Raw genomic sequence first — 18,667 nt, forward strand, 5'->3', positions numbered from 1 at the left:
TGAAGTCAAAAACTAGGTCACCAGGTCAAATCAAAGGAAAAGCTTGTTAACACTCTAGAGGCCACATTTATGACTGTATCTTCAAAACTTGGTCAGAATGTTAACCTTGATGATCTTTAGGTCAAGTTCGAATCTGTGTCATGTGGAATGTGACCTACTGACCGGCCCTCAGGGCCCTCTTGTTTTACTTTGTCATTTGAATCTCTTTAACATTGTAAGTATGCTAAGATCCAAAACTGAATTTTAAAAACTATGCAGACATACAGAAAGTTATGCAGAGATATAGAAATCCACTTAAAATTATGCATAGATGTTGAGAAAACTTAAGTTAAAAGATAAAGAAAAACTTTGAATGTATGCAAATTTTGATACAGACGAACTTAAACATCAACTCAGAAATTCTAACTTTTAAAGATCCGCTGCTGATGGGATAATAAGCTTATTTCATTGAAAGTTTGTCAGTATACACTTACTATTTTCTACTTGCAGAATTTTGACAGAGTAATGGGTCTTGACTGGAATTACAGAGTGCATGGTAACAATACAGGTTAGTGGATTATATGAACTAAAGTGTAAATTGTAAATATTCCTTTAAAAATGTCATAAGTTTGTTCAGTGTTTCTGTGTCACCTAATTGGTTTATATATCACAAATATTTTTAACTATCATGCCCATACGAAAATTTTATATTCTTTAGATAGGCATAATGTAGTTGTGCATAATTATGATTATGGCACTTTTCACAATTTGATAGAAACAAATTTATTTACCCAGTCAGCTTTTTTATATGCCGGTTTTGAAAAACAGGGTGTATGATGTTTTCATGGGCGAACGGATGGTGTAGCAGTTGGAGTATTTTATATCAGAACTAAACTAAACTTACACAAAATATAGGCTAAGTGTGAATACAGTATCTCCAGAATTATGGCCCTTGAATTGGTCAAAGTTGCCAAAATTGACTGTGTCATCCTGATAAACAGTGAATTTTTCTTTGCTGTCAACAGTACTTATACAGAAGATTTATTATTATAAAATCTAGGCCAAGTTTGACAACCAGAGGGTGCTGACCAGCACTTTGAATGGATCAAAATTGCCAAAATGGACAGTGTCCGCTTGATAACTACAGTAATTTTTTTTCAGAACTAAATATAACTTATACAGAGGGTGTATCTCTATAAATCTAGGTCAAGTACACTAACCAGCCAGCTCGGATCAGTATCTCTAGAGTTATGGCCCTTGAATTACTCAACATTGCAAACATTGACAGTGTCTGCTCGCTAACTTAAATAGCTCTTATCCAGTGTTCACTAAAATTTGATCACACTGTTAATGGGCGTAATATCTCTGACTGTGACAATTTCAGTAACCAACTGGATAGTCCCAATCAGTCTTGAGTAATGGCCCCTGGGTAGGTATATTTTCTGACAACTTAGAAAGATCTAGTGTGAAAGGGAGAAATGAAATGACCTTGAAATCTCACATGTGAGGACTCGTACTAAAGTTGCAGTCAAGTATTGGTCAGTAAGATATCCTAAGTATATCGGGTGATCCAAAATTATGCAACTAACTTGTAATAGTCTGTTATTGTTCCCTCACTCCTGTTGGAGCTTTGTTGGTTGTGTAACTGAATTCGGAGAGCAAAGATATCTGTGTTTGAGACATTTACTCATTAGGACTGGTACATTATTTTGTTGGGTTTTATGTCATAGAGACCCAAAGGCACTTTAATGGTTGGAGAGGTCTCTCAGGACTTGTGCCCCTCCATATAGTATTTCAGGACTGGGCTTGAACCGGCCCACTGGTCCATGCAACCAGCTGAATAACTTTCTGTTCATTCCAAGTGGTGTTAAACTATTACAAAGAAAAAACAGCTTGTCATACAAATGCAATGGAAGATTTCCTCAAAAAAGAGCGGACTGCAACCAATCATATAAACAACCATTGTTCCCAGACTTATAGTAAACACAATTACCTAATGAATCCATCAGACAATCACGTTACCATCTTGTTAAGCTGTAATTTTGCAGATTGTTATTTACAATTATTAAATGCTGCTGCATTTAATAATTATCTGTTAATTCCAATAAATACTGCTGTATTTTCTAATAAGTGCCAGACATTGCAGTTATGCAAAAAGGAAGAAATTCTCTATCCAGGAATTATGTCATCCAACAAATTAACATCACATGATTGTTTCAGCTGCTGTTGTCATTCTCTTCCTATTAGCACCACATTGGACAGTTTGTTTTCTGAGGTATTTTACACCAACTAAGCATAGTAGCACGTGTTTCATTTGTGATCCTGCAGACCCATTTAGCAAAAAAGGGATTGTTACCATTATGGTCCTTCTGACTCACTTAGATCTTTAGCATGTGTTTCATCTGTGGACAGTTTCACTTAGTACAGTAGGGAATGTTTCATCTATGGTCTGTGGTTCTGGGACAATCTGTGTATGAAAAGAATTAGAACCTTTTCCTTACCCTTGCATGATCGTAAGAGGCGACTAATAGGGTCTTAACACCTGGTTTTGCTGTAATTCTGTGATTCCAGCAGGTATACAAATTTTGATTCCATACCTCATGTTTTTATTTCGATGTAAATGAGATGTGAAACCAAAATTTGTAGTCCTGTTTGGCGCCAGATCACCTATACTGTGTTGGTGCGCCGTAAAACCCAAATAAATAAATCATCTGTGGTCATTCACGCTCAGTACGGTAGGGAGTACATGTTTCAATTGTTGACATTCATGCTCAGTACGATAGGGAGTGTTTCATGTGTGGACATTCCTACTCAGTACAGTAGGGAGTGTTTCATCTGTGGGCATTCCTGCTCAGTACAGTAGGGATTATTTCATCTGTGGACATTTACGCTCAGTACGGTAGGGAGTGTTTCATCTGTGACATTCCTGCTCAGTACAGTAGGGAGTGTTTCATCTGTGGTCATTCATGCTCAGTACAGTAGGGATGTTGCATTTGTTGACATTTACGCTCAGTACAGTAGCAACTGTTTCATCTGTGACATTCCTGCTCAGTACAGTAGGGAGTGTTTCATTTGTGGTCATTCATGCTCAGTACAGTAGGGAGTGTTTCATCTGTGGTCATTCATGCTCACTATGGTAGGGATTGTTTCATCTGTGGACATTTATGCTCAGTACAGTAGTGAGTGTTTCATTTGTTGACCTTTACGCTCAGTACAGTAGAAAGTGTTTCATCTGTGGTCATTTACGCTCAGTTAAGTAGGGAGTGTTTCGTCTGTGGTCATTCATGCTCAGTATGGTAGGGATTGTTTCCTCTGTGGACATTTGCGCTCAATATTGTAGGGAGTGTTTCATCTGTGACATTTAGGCTCAGTACAGTAGGAAGTGTTTCATCTGTGGTCATTTACGCTCAGTTAAGTAGGGAGTGTTTCGTCTGTGGTCATTCATGCTCAGTATGGTAGGGATTGTTTCATCTGTGGACATTTGCGCTCAGTATGGTAGGGAGTGTTTCATCTGTGACATTTACGCTCAGTTCAGTAGGGAGTGTTTCATCTGTGATCATTTACACTCAGTACCGTAGGGAGTGTTTCATCTGTGGTCATTCATGCTCAGTATGGTAGGGATTGTTTCATCTGTGGACATTTACGCTCAGTACAGTAGGGAGTGTTTCATCTGTGGTCATTTACGCTCAGTACAGTAGGGAGTGTTTCATTTGTGGACATGTACACTCAGTACAGTAGGGAGTGTTTCATCTGTCAGTATGGTAGGGAGTGTTTCATCTGTTGACATTCCTGCTCAGTACAGTAGGGAGTGTTTCATTTGTGGTCAGTCATGCTCAGTATGGTAGGGAGTGTTTAATTTGTTGACATTCATGCTCAGTACAGTAGGGAGTGTTTCATCTGTGAACATTCCCGCTCAGTACAGTAGGGACTGTTTCATCTGTAGTCATTCATGCTCTGTACGGTAGGGATTGTTTCATCTGTGAACATTTACGCTCAGCGCGGTAGGGAGTGTTTCATCTGTGACATTCCTGCTCAGTACGGTAAGTAGGGTTTCATTTGTTGGTATTCATGCCCAGTATGGTAGGGTGTGTTTCATCTGTGGACATTCCTGTTCAGTACAGTACTGAGTGTTTCATGTGTGGACATTACCGCTCAGTACAGTAGGGAGTGTTCCATTTGTGGTCATTCAGGCTCAGTACGGTAGGGAGTGTTTCATCTGTTGACATTCCCGCTCAGTACAGTAGGGAGTGTTTCATTTGTGGTCAGTCATGCTCAGTATGGTAGGGAGTGTTTAATTTGTTGACATTCACGCTCAGTTCAGTAGGGAGTGTTTCATCTGTGGGCATTCCTGCTCAGTACAGTAGGGACTGTTTCATCTTTGGTCATTCATGCTCAGTACAGTAGGGATTGTTTCATCTGTGGACATGTACGCTCAGCGCGGTAGGGAGTGTTTCATCTGTGACATTCCTGCTCAGTACGGTAAGTAGGGTTTCATTTGTTGACATTCACGCTCAGTATGGTAGGGATTTTTTCATCTGTGAATGTACGCTCAGCACGGTAGGGAGTGTTTCATCTGTGACATTCCTGCTCAGTAGGGTAAGTAGGGTTTCATTTGTTGACATTCACGCTCAGTAAGGTTGGGATTTTTCATCTGTGAATGTACGCTCAGCACGGTAGGGAGTGTTTCATCTGTGACATTCCTGCTCAGTAGGGTAAGTAGGGTTTCATTTGTTGACATTCACGCTCAGTAAGGTTGGGAGTGTTTCATCTGTGGACATTCCTGTTCAGTACAAGACGGAGTGTTTTATTTGTTGACATTCACGCTTAGTACGATAGGGAGTGTTTTATCTGTGGACATTTACTTTCAGTTGAGTAGGGAGTGTTTCATCTGTTGACATTCTTGCTCAGTATGGTAGGGAGTGTTTCATCTGTGGACATTTACGCTCAGTACAGTAGGGAGTGTTTCATCTGTGGTCATTTACGCTCAGTACAGTAGGGAGTGTTTCATTTGTGGACATGTACACTCAGTACAGTAGGGAGTGTTTCATCTGTCAGTATGGTAGGGAGTGTTTCATCTGTTGACATTCCTGCTCAGTACAGTAGGGAGTGTTTCATTTGTGGTCAGTCATGTCAGTATGGTAGGGAGTGTTTAAATTTGTTGACATTCATGCTCAGTACAGTAGGGAGTGTTTCATCTGTGAACATTCCCGCTCAGTACAGTAGGGACTGTTTCATCTGTAGCATTCATGCTCTGTACGGTAGGATTGTTTCATCTGTGAACATTACGCTCAGCGCAGTAGGGAGTGTTTCATCTGTGGACATTCCTGCTCAGTACGGTAAGTAGGGTTTCATTTGTTGGATTCATGCCAGTATGGTAGGGTGTGTTTCATCTGTGGACATTCCTGTTCAGTACAGTATGAGTGTTTCATTGTGGACATTACCGCTCAGTACAGTAGGGAGTGTTCCATTGTGGCATTAGGCTCAGTAGGTAGGGAGTGTTTCATCTGTTGACATTCCGCTCAGTACAGTAGGGAGTGTTTCATTGTGGTCAGTCATGCTCAGTATGGTAGGGAGTGTTTAATTTGTTGACATTCACGCTCAGTACAGTAGGGAGTGTTTCATCTGTGGGACATTCCTGCTCAGTACAGTAGGGACTGTTTCATCTTGGTCATTCATGCTCAGTACAGTAGGGATTGTTTCATCTGTGGACATTACGCTCAGCGCGGTAGGGAGTGTTTCATCTGTGACATTCCTGCTCAGTACGGTAAGTAGGGTTTCATTTGTTGACATTCACGCTCAGTATGGTAGGGATTTTTCATCTGTGAATGTACGCTCAGCACGTAGGAGTGTTTCATCTGTGACATTCCTGCTCAGTAGGGTAAGTAGGTTTCATTTGTTGACATTCAGTCGTAAGGTGGAGTGTTTCATCTGTGGACATTCCGCTTCAGTACAGTAGGAGTGTTTTATTTGTTGACATTCATGCTTCAGTACGTAGGAGGAGTGTTTATTGTTGACATTTCACTTCAGTTGAGTAGGGAGTGTTTCATCTGTGACATTCCTGCTCAGTACAGTAGGGATGTTTCATCTTTGGTCATTCATGCTCAGTACAGTAGGGATTGTTTCATCTGTGACATGTACGCATCAGCGCGGTAGGGAGTGTTTCATCTGTGACATTCCTGCTCAGTACGGTAAGTAGGGTTTCATTTGTTTACATTCACGCTCAGTATGGTAGGGATTTTTTCATCTGTGAATGTACTGCTCAGCACGGTAGGGAGTGTTTCATCTGTGACATTCCTGCTCAGTACGGAAGTAGGGTTCATTTGTTGACATTCAGCTCAGTATTGGGAGTGTTTCATCTGTGGACATTCCGCTCAGTACAAGGGAGTGTTTATTGTTGACATTCACGCTTAGTACGATAGGGAGTGTTTCATTTGTTCACATTCACGCTTAGTATGATAGGGAGTGTTTCATCTGTGGACATTTACGTTCAGTGAGTAGGGAGTGTTTCATTTGTTGACATTCTCGCTCAGTACTGTAGTGATTGTTTCATCTGTGGACATTCCTGCTCAGTACAGTAGGGAGTGTTTCGTCTGTGGACATTCCGCTCAGTACTGTAGGGAGTGTTTCATCTGTGAACATTTACGCTCAGTTGAGTAGGGAGTGTTTCATCTGAGGACATTCCCACTCAGTATGGTAGTAATTGTTTCATCTGTGGAAATTCTTGCTCAGTACATTAGGGAGTGTTTCATCTGCGGACATTCCTGCTCAGTACTGTAGGAAGTGTATCCTCTGTGGAAATTTACGCTCAGTTAAGTAGGGAGTGTTTCATCTGTGACATTTATGCTCCATTCAGTAGGGATTGTTTAATCTGTGGACATTTACGCTCAGTACAGTAGGGAGTGTTTCATCTGTGGACATTTCCGCTCAGTACAGTAGGGAGTTTCATTTGTTGACATTTACGCTCAGTACAGTAGTGAGTGTTTCATCTGTGACATTTTCGCTCAGTACGGTAGAAAGTGTTTCATTTGTTGACATTCCAGTTCAGTACAGTAGGGAGTGTTTCATCTGTTGACATTCCCACTAGGTGTAGTAGGGAGTGTTTAATCTTTTGACATTCCCTCTTAGTATGGTAGGGACTGTTTTGTTTATAGTCATTCCCTCACAACACAGTAGGTTTTCTTTTGTAGACATTCGTGCCCACTGAGCATAATAGGGTTTGCCTCATCTGTGAACATTCATGCCCACTAACCACAGTAGGGTATGCTTCCTATTGTTGCTTAGTATGGTAGCAAGTGTTTCATCTGTGAATGTTCGGGCCATTTACAGAAGTCTATGAACATATATTGCCTACTTTGAAGTGTTTCATCTGCACGCATTCCAGCTCACTTATTAAGGGGAGTGTTGCATCTTTTGTTATTTCAGCCTGAGCTTCGCACAGTCAGGGTTCGAATTTAGCCAGATTTTCTACTTGCATTTTTTCGCAAGTGGTATTTTTTTTAACTTGCTAAATGAAAAAACAACTTGCATTTTCCGCGACTTGTCACTTTATTACAACATTAACACAAACATCCATGTGACGAGTCAAGCCAATCATATCTGCGCTATGTAAATAGTAACTTATTATAGATTACCAAAAAACCCACCGGATGCGGTAATCGTCATCAAAATTAGCGCAGGTACTTGTCACAGTTGAAAAGACATGCGTACGGGACATGTATCGAGTGTAAACTTCCGTTTACGACGAAAGATGAAAGAGTGCTCCGAAATTCGTTCTGCAAATGACAATGCGCTGCAATGACCGCGAGTTGTTAAAGAAAGAACAGTGTAAGATCGAGACGACCGTTAGAAATGCACATTATTCGGCCAAAAATTTTCACTCGCAAAAAAATGCTGGTGTCTGAAATCTCACCTCGCAGTTTGAAATTTGCACTCGCATTTCGCGAGTATGCGAGCTCAAATTCGAACCCTGACAGTAGGTAGTGAAGAAAACTGCCAACATAAAGGTGGCAGGTTCAATCTTTGGAAGAGGCATATTTTAAGGAATTGATAGGAGACAGAAGATCCAAAGTAGTTGTTTGTTTCATACTTATGGAGAATAAGTAAGCCAGTACTGATATGGAATCTGGAATATTGTTAAGTGATGTTAAATTGTGTTATACTCATTTTAAGTGTACAAATTTCAAATAATATTAAGCCATTTAAAAGTTTCATGATACAAGGATTTTATCTGTAGTTTCTTTAACCACATGCTGTAGCATTTGAAAGATTGAATGGGAATTTTCCCTGGTTGATCGTAATGCTTCATAGAGTTTAGCATTAGCAAGAGTTCTTTGTTCAGGTTTTACCATCTTTATTTTCATTAATTAGTCCTAATTGCATCTTATCTTAGTGCTTAATGCAAATTTGCACCCAGTTCCCTAAAATATTATACTACTTAGCTAACTGGATGAATGCAATTTTACCTTTATCTAAAAGGTCAAGTGATTTTAAAAGTTCCACATGAAAATGATTTTAATTACTTGCAGTGCACCACCTGTTATCATTTCACCAATAAGAAAAACATTTTGTTGTTTCTCATATGAAGTGGGGGAGACATATTGATTTAGTGCTGTCCATCTGTCTGAGCGAGGAGTGTCAGTACATTCCTCTGTCTGGCACAAAGTTTGTCTGTGCAACTCCTCTGACACCACCAAATAGATTTATACCTAGCTAACTTCACAAAAGTGATTGTTGTGCATAATATGGTCCGCATTATCCAGTTTTGTGATTTTCAGCAGTTATGGCCCAAGATTTGTCAAATGTTATGATGTTTTGGCCACTTCTCTTATATTACTGAGCGGATTTCCATCAGAGTGATCAAGCCTCATTGTGCATATTTTGGGCATTTTCTGATTCAGTGAATTTCAGTGCAGTTATGGCCCTTGATTTGTTATATTTTACCTTGTCCACACAACTGCTCCGATAGCACCAGGAGGAAGAACATCAAACTTCACAAAAGTGATCATTGCCAAGCCTACTTGTGCATATATCGTTGCCATGTTCCGTTTGTTGATCTTCAGCTGAGTTATGGCTCTTGGTTCACCAAATTTTATGATTTTTTGGCCACTTCTCTTATGATGTGGATTTCCACTAAACCTACATGAGTGATCAGTGCCAAGGCTTATTGTACATATTATTGGCATGTTCCAATTCATTGATTTTTCAGCGCAGTTATGACCCTTGATTTATCAAATTCTATTATGTTTATGCTGCTTCTGCTATACCAATGATAGTAATTCCACCAAATTCTACAAGAGCAATCAGAGCCTTGCCTAGTTGTGTACATCTTTGGAATGTTATGGTTCAGTGATCTTAACAGAAGTTGTTGCCCATAGTTTGTGGCATTTTAGAGTGTCTAAGTGGTAAGTGGTGGGAGAAAAGTAAGCTGTTGGGTTTAACGCTGTTTTTCAACAGTATTTCAGTTATGTAATGGTGGGCAGTTAACCTAACTGGTGTTCCTGGATTTTGTTCCAGTATAAACCTGTTCTCTGCAAATAACCGCCAACTTTCCCACATGAAACAGAGGTGGAGGACAAATGATGTTGGACACAATGTCTTCTATCAAATCGCCACGGAGAACATACGCCCCGCTTGGGGATGGAACTCACGACCCCGAGATCCGTAGATCTGCGCTCTCCCTATTGAAGTAAACTGTAGTTCAGCTCCAGTTATGTATTTAGTGAAAATGTTCATGGATCCATCTTGCAGTCTTGACTTTGTGCTAGGCTCACTAAGCTGATATTTTGTGCTAGGCTCACTAAGCAGATAGTACAGTTGTTTTAATACAAAAAAAAAACCCACAAAAAATGGTAGGTCAGAATATATACAATCAGCTCTTTTAATTGTAATGGTATGAAGAACTGTATTGTTCTATGAAGATGGTATTTATATAGTATTTTGGTCCTTAAAGACCCACCACAGCCTAGTGATCTACTCCCCCAACCAACATAAACTCCATGAAAATCCATCTGATAATACAGAAATCTGATATAATGCAACTATAGTAGATGACAGGACTGTGATACACTATAGGCTCTTCCTGATTTCACACTGATTCATTCAATGTCTTTTCAGTAAAGTTTTAAAGATATAGATAAGTAGTTATCTTAGACTGTAGAAATAGTGTCATTCACCTCAAGTGCTGTGCATTACTGCTACATTAATTCAGTAGAATGTTTGGACATTTATTAAACACATTGTCTTGGCCTAATATATTGCACTATCAATTTGTAACTAAATACCTGTATTTTCTCAGTTTTTAAGTGCAAGTCATGTATAATTACCACAGAATACAGTTATTCTGTGGTGGGTCTTTATGTCTGCACCTTTGAAATTTTAATGTCTTGGCATTGCTTATTATCTGCTTTGAAGAGTGATCAGGTCAGTAATGGTATAGAGTCCACTGTCCTGGCTAAGTATACTTGAGTTGGTGAGTACTCGTCTGAAAATAAGAAATATCTTTAAATAAGATAAACAGAACGTTTACATTAAAGACGTTAGTTTGGTATATTAAAAAAACACAGTGGTACTTATACGTACATGCTTTAGTGCCCGCCCTGTGCAGGCGTGCTTAAAACTGTGATATTTACTGTTAGGATTTCACCCAGGGTATTTGAAGCCCACTTCTTCAGTTGTCTTTACAATAAAGCCTTGATTTTCTATGCAGTACAATATTCTGGTGCACTTTAATGTTACGATAGCAGACGGGCCTCAAATTGTCAATGTCGTTAATAAAGGTTTATTGTTGTGTCATTTTATGACACGTCATGAGGTTTTTGTGTTTCGACCTAGGCCATGTAATTTGTGTTCTTACTAATCAACCCAGACATAACATGTGATTTTTTACTGGCTTTCCCGAGTGTTTTTTCCATAGATGATAAGGCGAGTTTTCATTGGTCCAGGGAGACATGCTTAATTTGCATATTCAGTGAAAATCAAACAGTTGGGGTACTGAAAACATGTTGGGGATAATACTCTAATTTTAGTTTGACTTGGGCTCAATCTATTTGTTGCACGGTTTGCACGGTTTGTGCCAATGTTGCACGGTTTGTGCCAATGTTGCACGGTTTGTGCCAATGTTGCACGGTTTGTGCCAATGTTGCACGGTTTGTGCCAATGTTGCACGGTTTGTGCCAGTGTGATATTGCTGAGCTGTTTGTTATGAATGTTTCTCATTGATTTTTCCAGTATTCTACATAGACTTGTTTTAGTTGAATTTAGACGGACAGATCAATATGACTTGGTTGCTGACTTTCACCTTGGCTAAAAACACAAAGCCATTAGCTCATTTCCATGCTTTTTTGATGCGTTCATGGGAAATTCCCAACATACATCCTGTCGCCTGTAGGCGAGCGGAAAAAAGTTAAGAGATGTAAAATTGTTCTCTTTATGCACAATACAGTCATTTTTAAAGAGACAAAAATGGAAAAGATTGTCTAGGAAAACAGACCGAGACAGTGTCTATGTGCTACAATATCTGCACTTATAACTGACATTAAGGTAACATTTGTGCAGATGTTGTTCTTGAACTCTCTCATTTAACACGGATTGAGACATCTTGTACCTAGGCCCAAGTATGGAGTACCATTAAAGTTTGTGCAAAAAAAGCTTGAGTCTTGCATGTATATTTGTATATATGTATGTAGAACATATTGTAAATTGGCTTAGCTCAATATGTTATCCGCTACAAATAAAGCGTTATTATATTTTCTAATTGTAAATATTTAGATTATCTTTTGAATTAGTTTATTCAAGTTTAATATTATCTCACAAGACTGTACATATGTAATTCATTGTTATTCCAATGGACGCAGTCTATAGTGAATCGCTTAAAATGTTTAGCTCGAGAAGATTTCAGCTGGTATGGCTGAAAACCCAATAGAACCAGCAAACTTTTTCAAGCCAGTTTGATGACATCATATGATGATTGAAGCAAGACTTTGGCCCACAGAGATGAGGGTCACGTGATTCAAGGTCAATGGCCATCAAACCACATATTCACCATGAACTCCTATACTGTGAAATTGTTTAATTGCTTGGCCTTAAATTCCATGCTTTTATCCAAAATGTCTGTTCTTTTAATTAATTTATTTCAAATAATTTGGAATCAATTTTTTGACATGTAATTTTGTGGATTGATGCAACCATAAAAGCTTTGAAAATTAGTTCCCCATGAAAATTAGTCCCTCGTAAAATTTAGTCCCCCATGAAAATTAGTCCCCCATGAATATTGATAATTTCACAGTATTTCTAACAATTTTATAAGATATGGCCTAAAGAAAGGAGACATATTGCAGTGTAGATTAGTAAGTGCATAAAATGCTTTTAGTTATATTTAGCAACAGACATACAATGCCTTAGGTTGGTAAGATTGTCTGATTTTTTTTTTTGTCTATGGAAAATAAATTTTGCTATAAAATGACTTATTAACTCCCTTATGACTGTCGTGTTATCCAAAATGTAGTGCAAATAAAAGGAAGATAAGAAAGTAATTACCAAGGTAAGAGAAAGTGGCGTGGTCTATGTTGTGATGATTTGATAAAAGACATTATGTCTGATATCATTTGTCCTCCGCCTCTGTTTTGTGTGGGGAAGTTGGCAGTTACTTGCGGAGAAGAGGTTTGTACAGGTACAGAATCCAGGAATACTGGTTAGGTCAACTGCCCGCTGTTACATAACTGAAATACTGTTGAAAAACAGTGTTAAACCCAAAACAAACAAATGTTTTGACTACTCCAAACCTGCAGTTTTCTTTGTTGGTTGGGTTAGATATGGATAATCAATTTAGAAATTTGAATGCAGTTAGTAGATATGTAAATTAATGTTAACAAAACTATTATACTTACTTTTCACAGAACTACAGTGTATGAGCACAATCTAGCATTCTTTAGAACTTTTTAAATGATGTTTATAGCCAACATAGTAAAGTTGCCGTAACATGATAGTTTTGCAAATCTGTCAGATTTTAATTAAATGTTAAAGTATGAGGTTGTCTCCCTTTAAATGTATATTACAGAAGACAAAAAAAGTTGCACAAGCCTGTACAGATATTTAATGTGTATTTTATGTTCGTTTGTAGAATTATGCACTGAGAAATTGTAGATTTTGTTGAGGCTTAATGTAAAATTTATCCAGTGTGAAAACAATAAAATGTCGAATTAGAAATTTATACAAGGCATACTGCCATAAAATTCAAATATTGTGCATGCATTTGCTTTTTTTATTTGCAGATAATTGCATGGTAACATGAGAACTGGTTTTGGTTTCATTTTAGTATGAAGGTACTGTGGTATGAACACATTGTGACATACTTCAAAAAGTTCAAAAAACCAAACAACAGTTAAAAAGGCCTGAATGATATTTTCCAAAGTTTGTTAGATTAACGAAGGTAAAGATTAATATAGTGTTGTCCTGAGTTTAAACATTCTCATTTCAAGTAATCCTTTAAAAACTCCACATCTTATAAAAGCCAAGGTTAGAATTAAAATGGAGTTTTTTCTAGTCCAACAAAAACTCCTAATTTAGAGCTTCTCTAGGGCTGGCAAGAACTTCTGAAATAAATGTAAGCTGGCGCAACATGAGAAAACCAACATAGTGGTTTTGAGACCAGCGTGGATCCAGACCAGCGTGGAATCCATGCTGTTCGCTTTCAAAGCCTATTGGAAGTAGAGAAACTGTTGGCGAACAGCATGGATCCTGACCAGACTGAGTGGATGTGCAGGCTAGTCTGTATCCATGCTGGTCGCAAACGCACTGTGTTGCTTTTCTCATGGCACAACTCAATTGTAAGCTTCTAAATGCTCATTTAAATTGGAAATGTGCTATTGGAAAATCTATGTAATACTCACTTGCTGGAAAAGTTTATAAGAGAGTCAAACAGCTGGTACAGAGGCAAGAGGTTCAAACCACATGAAACTGGAATAGGCTGACCTATAATTGTGTCAGTGCGACATTAAACCTAACAAAAAACAAAATAAAAAAACTAGAACTGGTCTGAGCCAGGTGTCAGCATAATGAGACTGTACATGTGTGGGACACCATGACATATCTGTGATGTGATGTTCCAGTGAGGCATCCTTATAAAGTTTGGCATTATGCTGCATGGCTGCTACAACCCTGTCGAGCTGTAGTTCATGAACTGATGAACATTCATGAACTGTTCACAAACTGTTTAGAACATTCCTGAACCATTCGTGAACAATGCGATGAAAGTTCCTCAAAAAGTTTGTGAACTGTTCACAAACCAAAAGTTCATGAATGGTTCATGAAACTATTCCTGAAAAAGTTCACTAACTGTCTGTGAACCTGAAGTTCAAGAATTATTCATGAACTGGTTCTTCAAAAATGTCACCTGTGGTGCATGATTTTAAGTTCACGAATAGTTCAGTAATCAAACAATTGACTTAAAATTCATTCAGAACTCCAGTGCAGTATTTGATTTTATTTCAATTATGCTGATGGTTCATGAACCTGAAGTTCATACAATGTTCATGAACTTCAAATTAATGAATTGATCAATCAAGTCTGAAATTCATAAAATCCATAAAACAAGATCCATTTACTATGCCCCAACGATAACTTGATATTTACAAACTTGACTATAAATAGATTAAAATGGAACATAGGGAATTCAACATTTTCCTAACATGTTACAATCTAAATATTTCTAGATTTTATACCAGTTACGAATTAGCTCAGTGGTAAAGCATACAGTCCATGTTCAACAGATCCTTTGCCGTGTGGGTTCGAAACTCAATATCGACATTTATTTATTTTTTTAATTTTTATTTCACTTTTGCATAAAAATTAAGATTCCTTCATGAGCTCTGTGACAACACGACAGACAGGTATCTAAAGGCGACATGGCAGATCAGAATAGTTTATTATATAACAAAGATGATATTGATTAATGCAAATAATGAACATACTATTGTGTTATATGAAGACATATATACAAATACAAGTATCTCCACGGGCAGAATGTCGAGCCCACCAGCACCTTTGACCTCTAAGTGTGACCTTGACCTATGACCTAGGGACCTGCTTCTTACGCATGACACTCCGTCTTATAATGGTGAACATTCATGCCAAGTTACATCAAAATCCTATGTATGAAGGAGAAATGCTCCAGACAGACTTCAATTTGACCTTTGAGATAGGAACATGGGTTTGCACATGACATGCCTTCTCATTGAGTTAAACATTAATGCGAAATATAAACAAGATTGGTCTATGCATGTCAAAGTTATGATCCGGACAAAATCGGACGGACGCACGCACGCACATATACCGAAAGTGGCGACCGTATCAGCTCACCGCAAGCGTGCTCGACAACAAACCATCAAAGAAAGAAACAAAAATACGGAAGTAAAAATGAAAACGAATACGAAAACGAATAGGAAAAACAACAAAAAATTCTGGAAAATAAACCTCAGGATTCGAACCCACAAAACGATCTGCTTACACCCAATTATTGTCTGCATTTTACCCAACTGAGCTATGTTGCCATATACTTAGTGGATATTTAAAATGAAAGAAATACTAATATTTGCTTGTCAAGTAATGTGCAAGCATTATGAATGGTTATTTCATCAGTTATCATGACTTAGACTCGTCCTCGCGTTTCGGCGGGAATCACGTTATCATTGGGGATTAGTACTTGTAAAAGCTTCTAGTATTTACAGCTGAAGGCTAGTACCAGAGTTACTGATAACATACATATGACTAGGAATGTTACTACATGTATTTTTTATTTTATGTTGTCTGCAATTTGTACAAAATTTTGATTAAACATTGGGGATAGCTAACAGAAGTTTCATCATTATTTGGCAATTTAGAAAATGTCACTGGAAAAGAATAATGGTGTACACTGATACTTGGTTGGTGAATTTATTGATGTCTTTCATTTCATACCAGAAATCCTTGAAATATTCATGAACTTGTTTAAGAATGAATCAAGACTTTTTCATGAATGTCAATATACCTATAGAATTCAAGAAAAATTCTTGTAAAAAAAAAAGATGAACATTTTATGAGCAGTTCAAGAATATTAAATTCTTAAAACATTCTTGATGTGTTCTTAAGAAAAAGTCATCTAAGATTCAATATAAGTACTAAAAATTCAAAACCTTTTTCTAGTTCAGTACCAGTTCTTGAACCCTGGCAATTAGGAGTTTCTGAACTGTTCAGTCATTAAACATAAAACTTAGGTTTTCCTTTTACAATAAATGAAGAAGTTCATGAACTGTTCATGAATGTTCATGAACATTAAATTTATGTCACATGATCAGTTTCCATTATTTTGTTGCATGCTGGGAAATTTTTTGCACATGTGATTCAGCAATTTTTTAGAAGTTTGTGCAGCAAATGAGAAGGAAATATTTATCATACTGCAGTAAGGAATGGTTTAAAAGGAACATGAGTGTACTGATTATCAAATAAGTAATTATGGTGTTGTCAGAAATTGTTCATTTTAAAAAATATAAAATCCTTTTAAAATGTCACATGTTTTCACGACCCTGAAACAAAGCTAGTATCTAATCTGAATGTCAATCTTGAGATTAAAGTAAATTAGACCATCCAGCAACTGAATTTCAGATACTCTTTCGTGTTTAGGAAAACAGAGATGTGGTTTCAAAACACAAGGTTAGCATTTGTTGTTTTTTCCAATTTTTTATATTTTGGAATTTAAAGACCTTTTTCAGTGTCGTATGAGGGCATAATAATTTTTAAATGCAAAATGGACACAATCGGATGTCCTTAGATTTAATCACAGGTTTAAACAGTGCAAAGTGTTCTCAAGTCACTGACCTGAGAAAACCTGCTTTTCTCAGACAGGCTTTATCAGGCAGTTGCAATAGTAACATCACTATTGTCAAAATCACTGTATCTAATTCAGCTGGGTTCATCAACTTTCCATTTATCTTGTTACTTTCAGTTCATGAACCCCTGGTTCATGAACTATGGTTCATCAACTTGATGAATAGTTGATGCCGCAAAAAGTCCCATTTGTAGTTGATGAACTGTTCATGAATAGTTCATGAATAGTTCAAGAATTATTCATGAACTGTTCACCAAGTTCGTGAATTTCTGGTTCATCAAATTCATGAACCTATCAATTCATGAACTTTGATGAACACATTCAGTTCATGAATTTGACAAACCAGTCCAGTTCATGAACTTGATGCACCACACCCAGTTCATGAATTTTTGATGCCGTAAAAAGTCCCATTTGTAGTTCACAAACTTTCATGAACTATTCGTGAACTGTTCATGAACAAAGTTCTGGGATAGTTCAAGGATTATTCATGAACTGTTCATGAATTTCTCAACAGGGAAATTATATGGCTGGAAAATAATTAAAAAGATGCTTAACCTGAGCTCACTGTCCATCATCCATCCATTTGTCCACACTTCAGATGACATTTCCTCTGAAAGTACCAGTCACTATGGATCTTCATCATACCTGGTCTGTAACATCATGATAAAGTCTCTCCCAAATTTCTTCACATTTGAGCCCTTGGCCCCTTTAAAGGGCTGCTTAGAAGAAGCTATATATAACTGCTTCTTGTGTACCACTTCATGCATTGTCATCAAATTTGGTCTGTGGTGACATTATAAAGCCCTCTCCCAACCTTGTTCAAATGGGGGAACTTGGACTAGTCTAGGGGCGGCTAAAATTAAAAATAGAAATACCTTCAGACAAATTCTTCTCATGGATCTTCATCAAACTTGATCTGTAGCATCATTAAAATTTCTCTACCAGATTTGTTAACATTTGGGAATTTGGCCCATTTAGGGGGCAGAAGAGCTAAAAGGAGAAATACCTTTAAATTATTTTTCTCATGAACTGCTGCTTGACTTTGTCTGTAGCATCATTGAAAGTTTCTCTCCAATTTTGTTTAAATGGGGGTGCTTGGCCTCTTACAGGGGTTGCTAGAGCCAAAAATAGAAATACCTTTAAACACCTTTTTCTCATGAACTGCTTGATGGATCTTCATTAAACTTGGTCTGTAGCATCAAAGTAAAATTCCCTCTCAAATTTGATGAAATTGGGGCTCCTAACGCCTTTAAGGGGTTGCTTGAACTAAAAATAAAAATACATGTAAACAACTTTTTTTCATGAACTACTTGATGGATCTTCATCAAATTTTGTCTCTTTACAGCATTATTCTATACTATTACAAGTTCCTCTCTTATTTTTGTTCAAAATGGAGAACTTGGCCCCTTTTAAGGGCCACTAGAGCTAAAATAGAAATACATTTGAACAACTTCTTGTGAACTGTTTGATGAATTTTCATCAAACATGATCTGTAGCATCATTGTAAGGTCTGCTCCCAAATTTGCTCTCGGCCCCATTTAGTGGTATCTTGATCTGAAAATAGAAATACATTTAAACAACTTCTTCTCATGAAAGGCTTGAAGGATCTTCACCAAACATGGTCTGTAGTTTCATTGTAAAGTCCGGTCTCAAATTTGTTCAAAAAGGACCTCCCCAAGAGCTATAAATGTATAGAAATACCTTTAAACAACTTCTTCTCATAAATTACTCGACACAGCTCTGTAACCTTGATAGAGGGACCTTCCAAAACACCCTCAGCCTGCTCCACTGGTCTGTATGTATTTTTGAAAGAAAAAGCATACAGTGTTT

General features: G+C 37.6%; 1 protein-coding gene across 1 annotated transcript in view; it reads left to right on the forward strand.

Annotated features, from left to right (window-relative positions):
* Positions 1-489: 489 nt before the first annotated feature.
* The window catches only part of LOC123554767 (muscleblind-like protein 3), a 204,864-nt gene continuing 186,686 nt past the window's right edge, over positions 490-18,667 (forward strand). The window contains exon 1 of the mRNA XM_053547748.1: positions 490-547. The gene's annotated coding sequence lies outside the window, so the exon portion shown is untranslated. The remainder of the gene's footprint in view (positions 548-18,667) is intronic.

The sequence above is a fragment of the Mercenaria mercenaria genome, chromosome 7 (genome assembly GCF_021730395.1).
Source record: "Mercenaria mercenaria strain notata chromosome 7, MADL_Memer_1, whole genome shotgun sequence".
Taxonomy (NCBI): domain Eukaryota; kingdom Metazoa; phylum Mollusca; class Bivalvia; order Venerida; family Veneridae; genus Mercenaria; species Mercenaria mercenaria.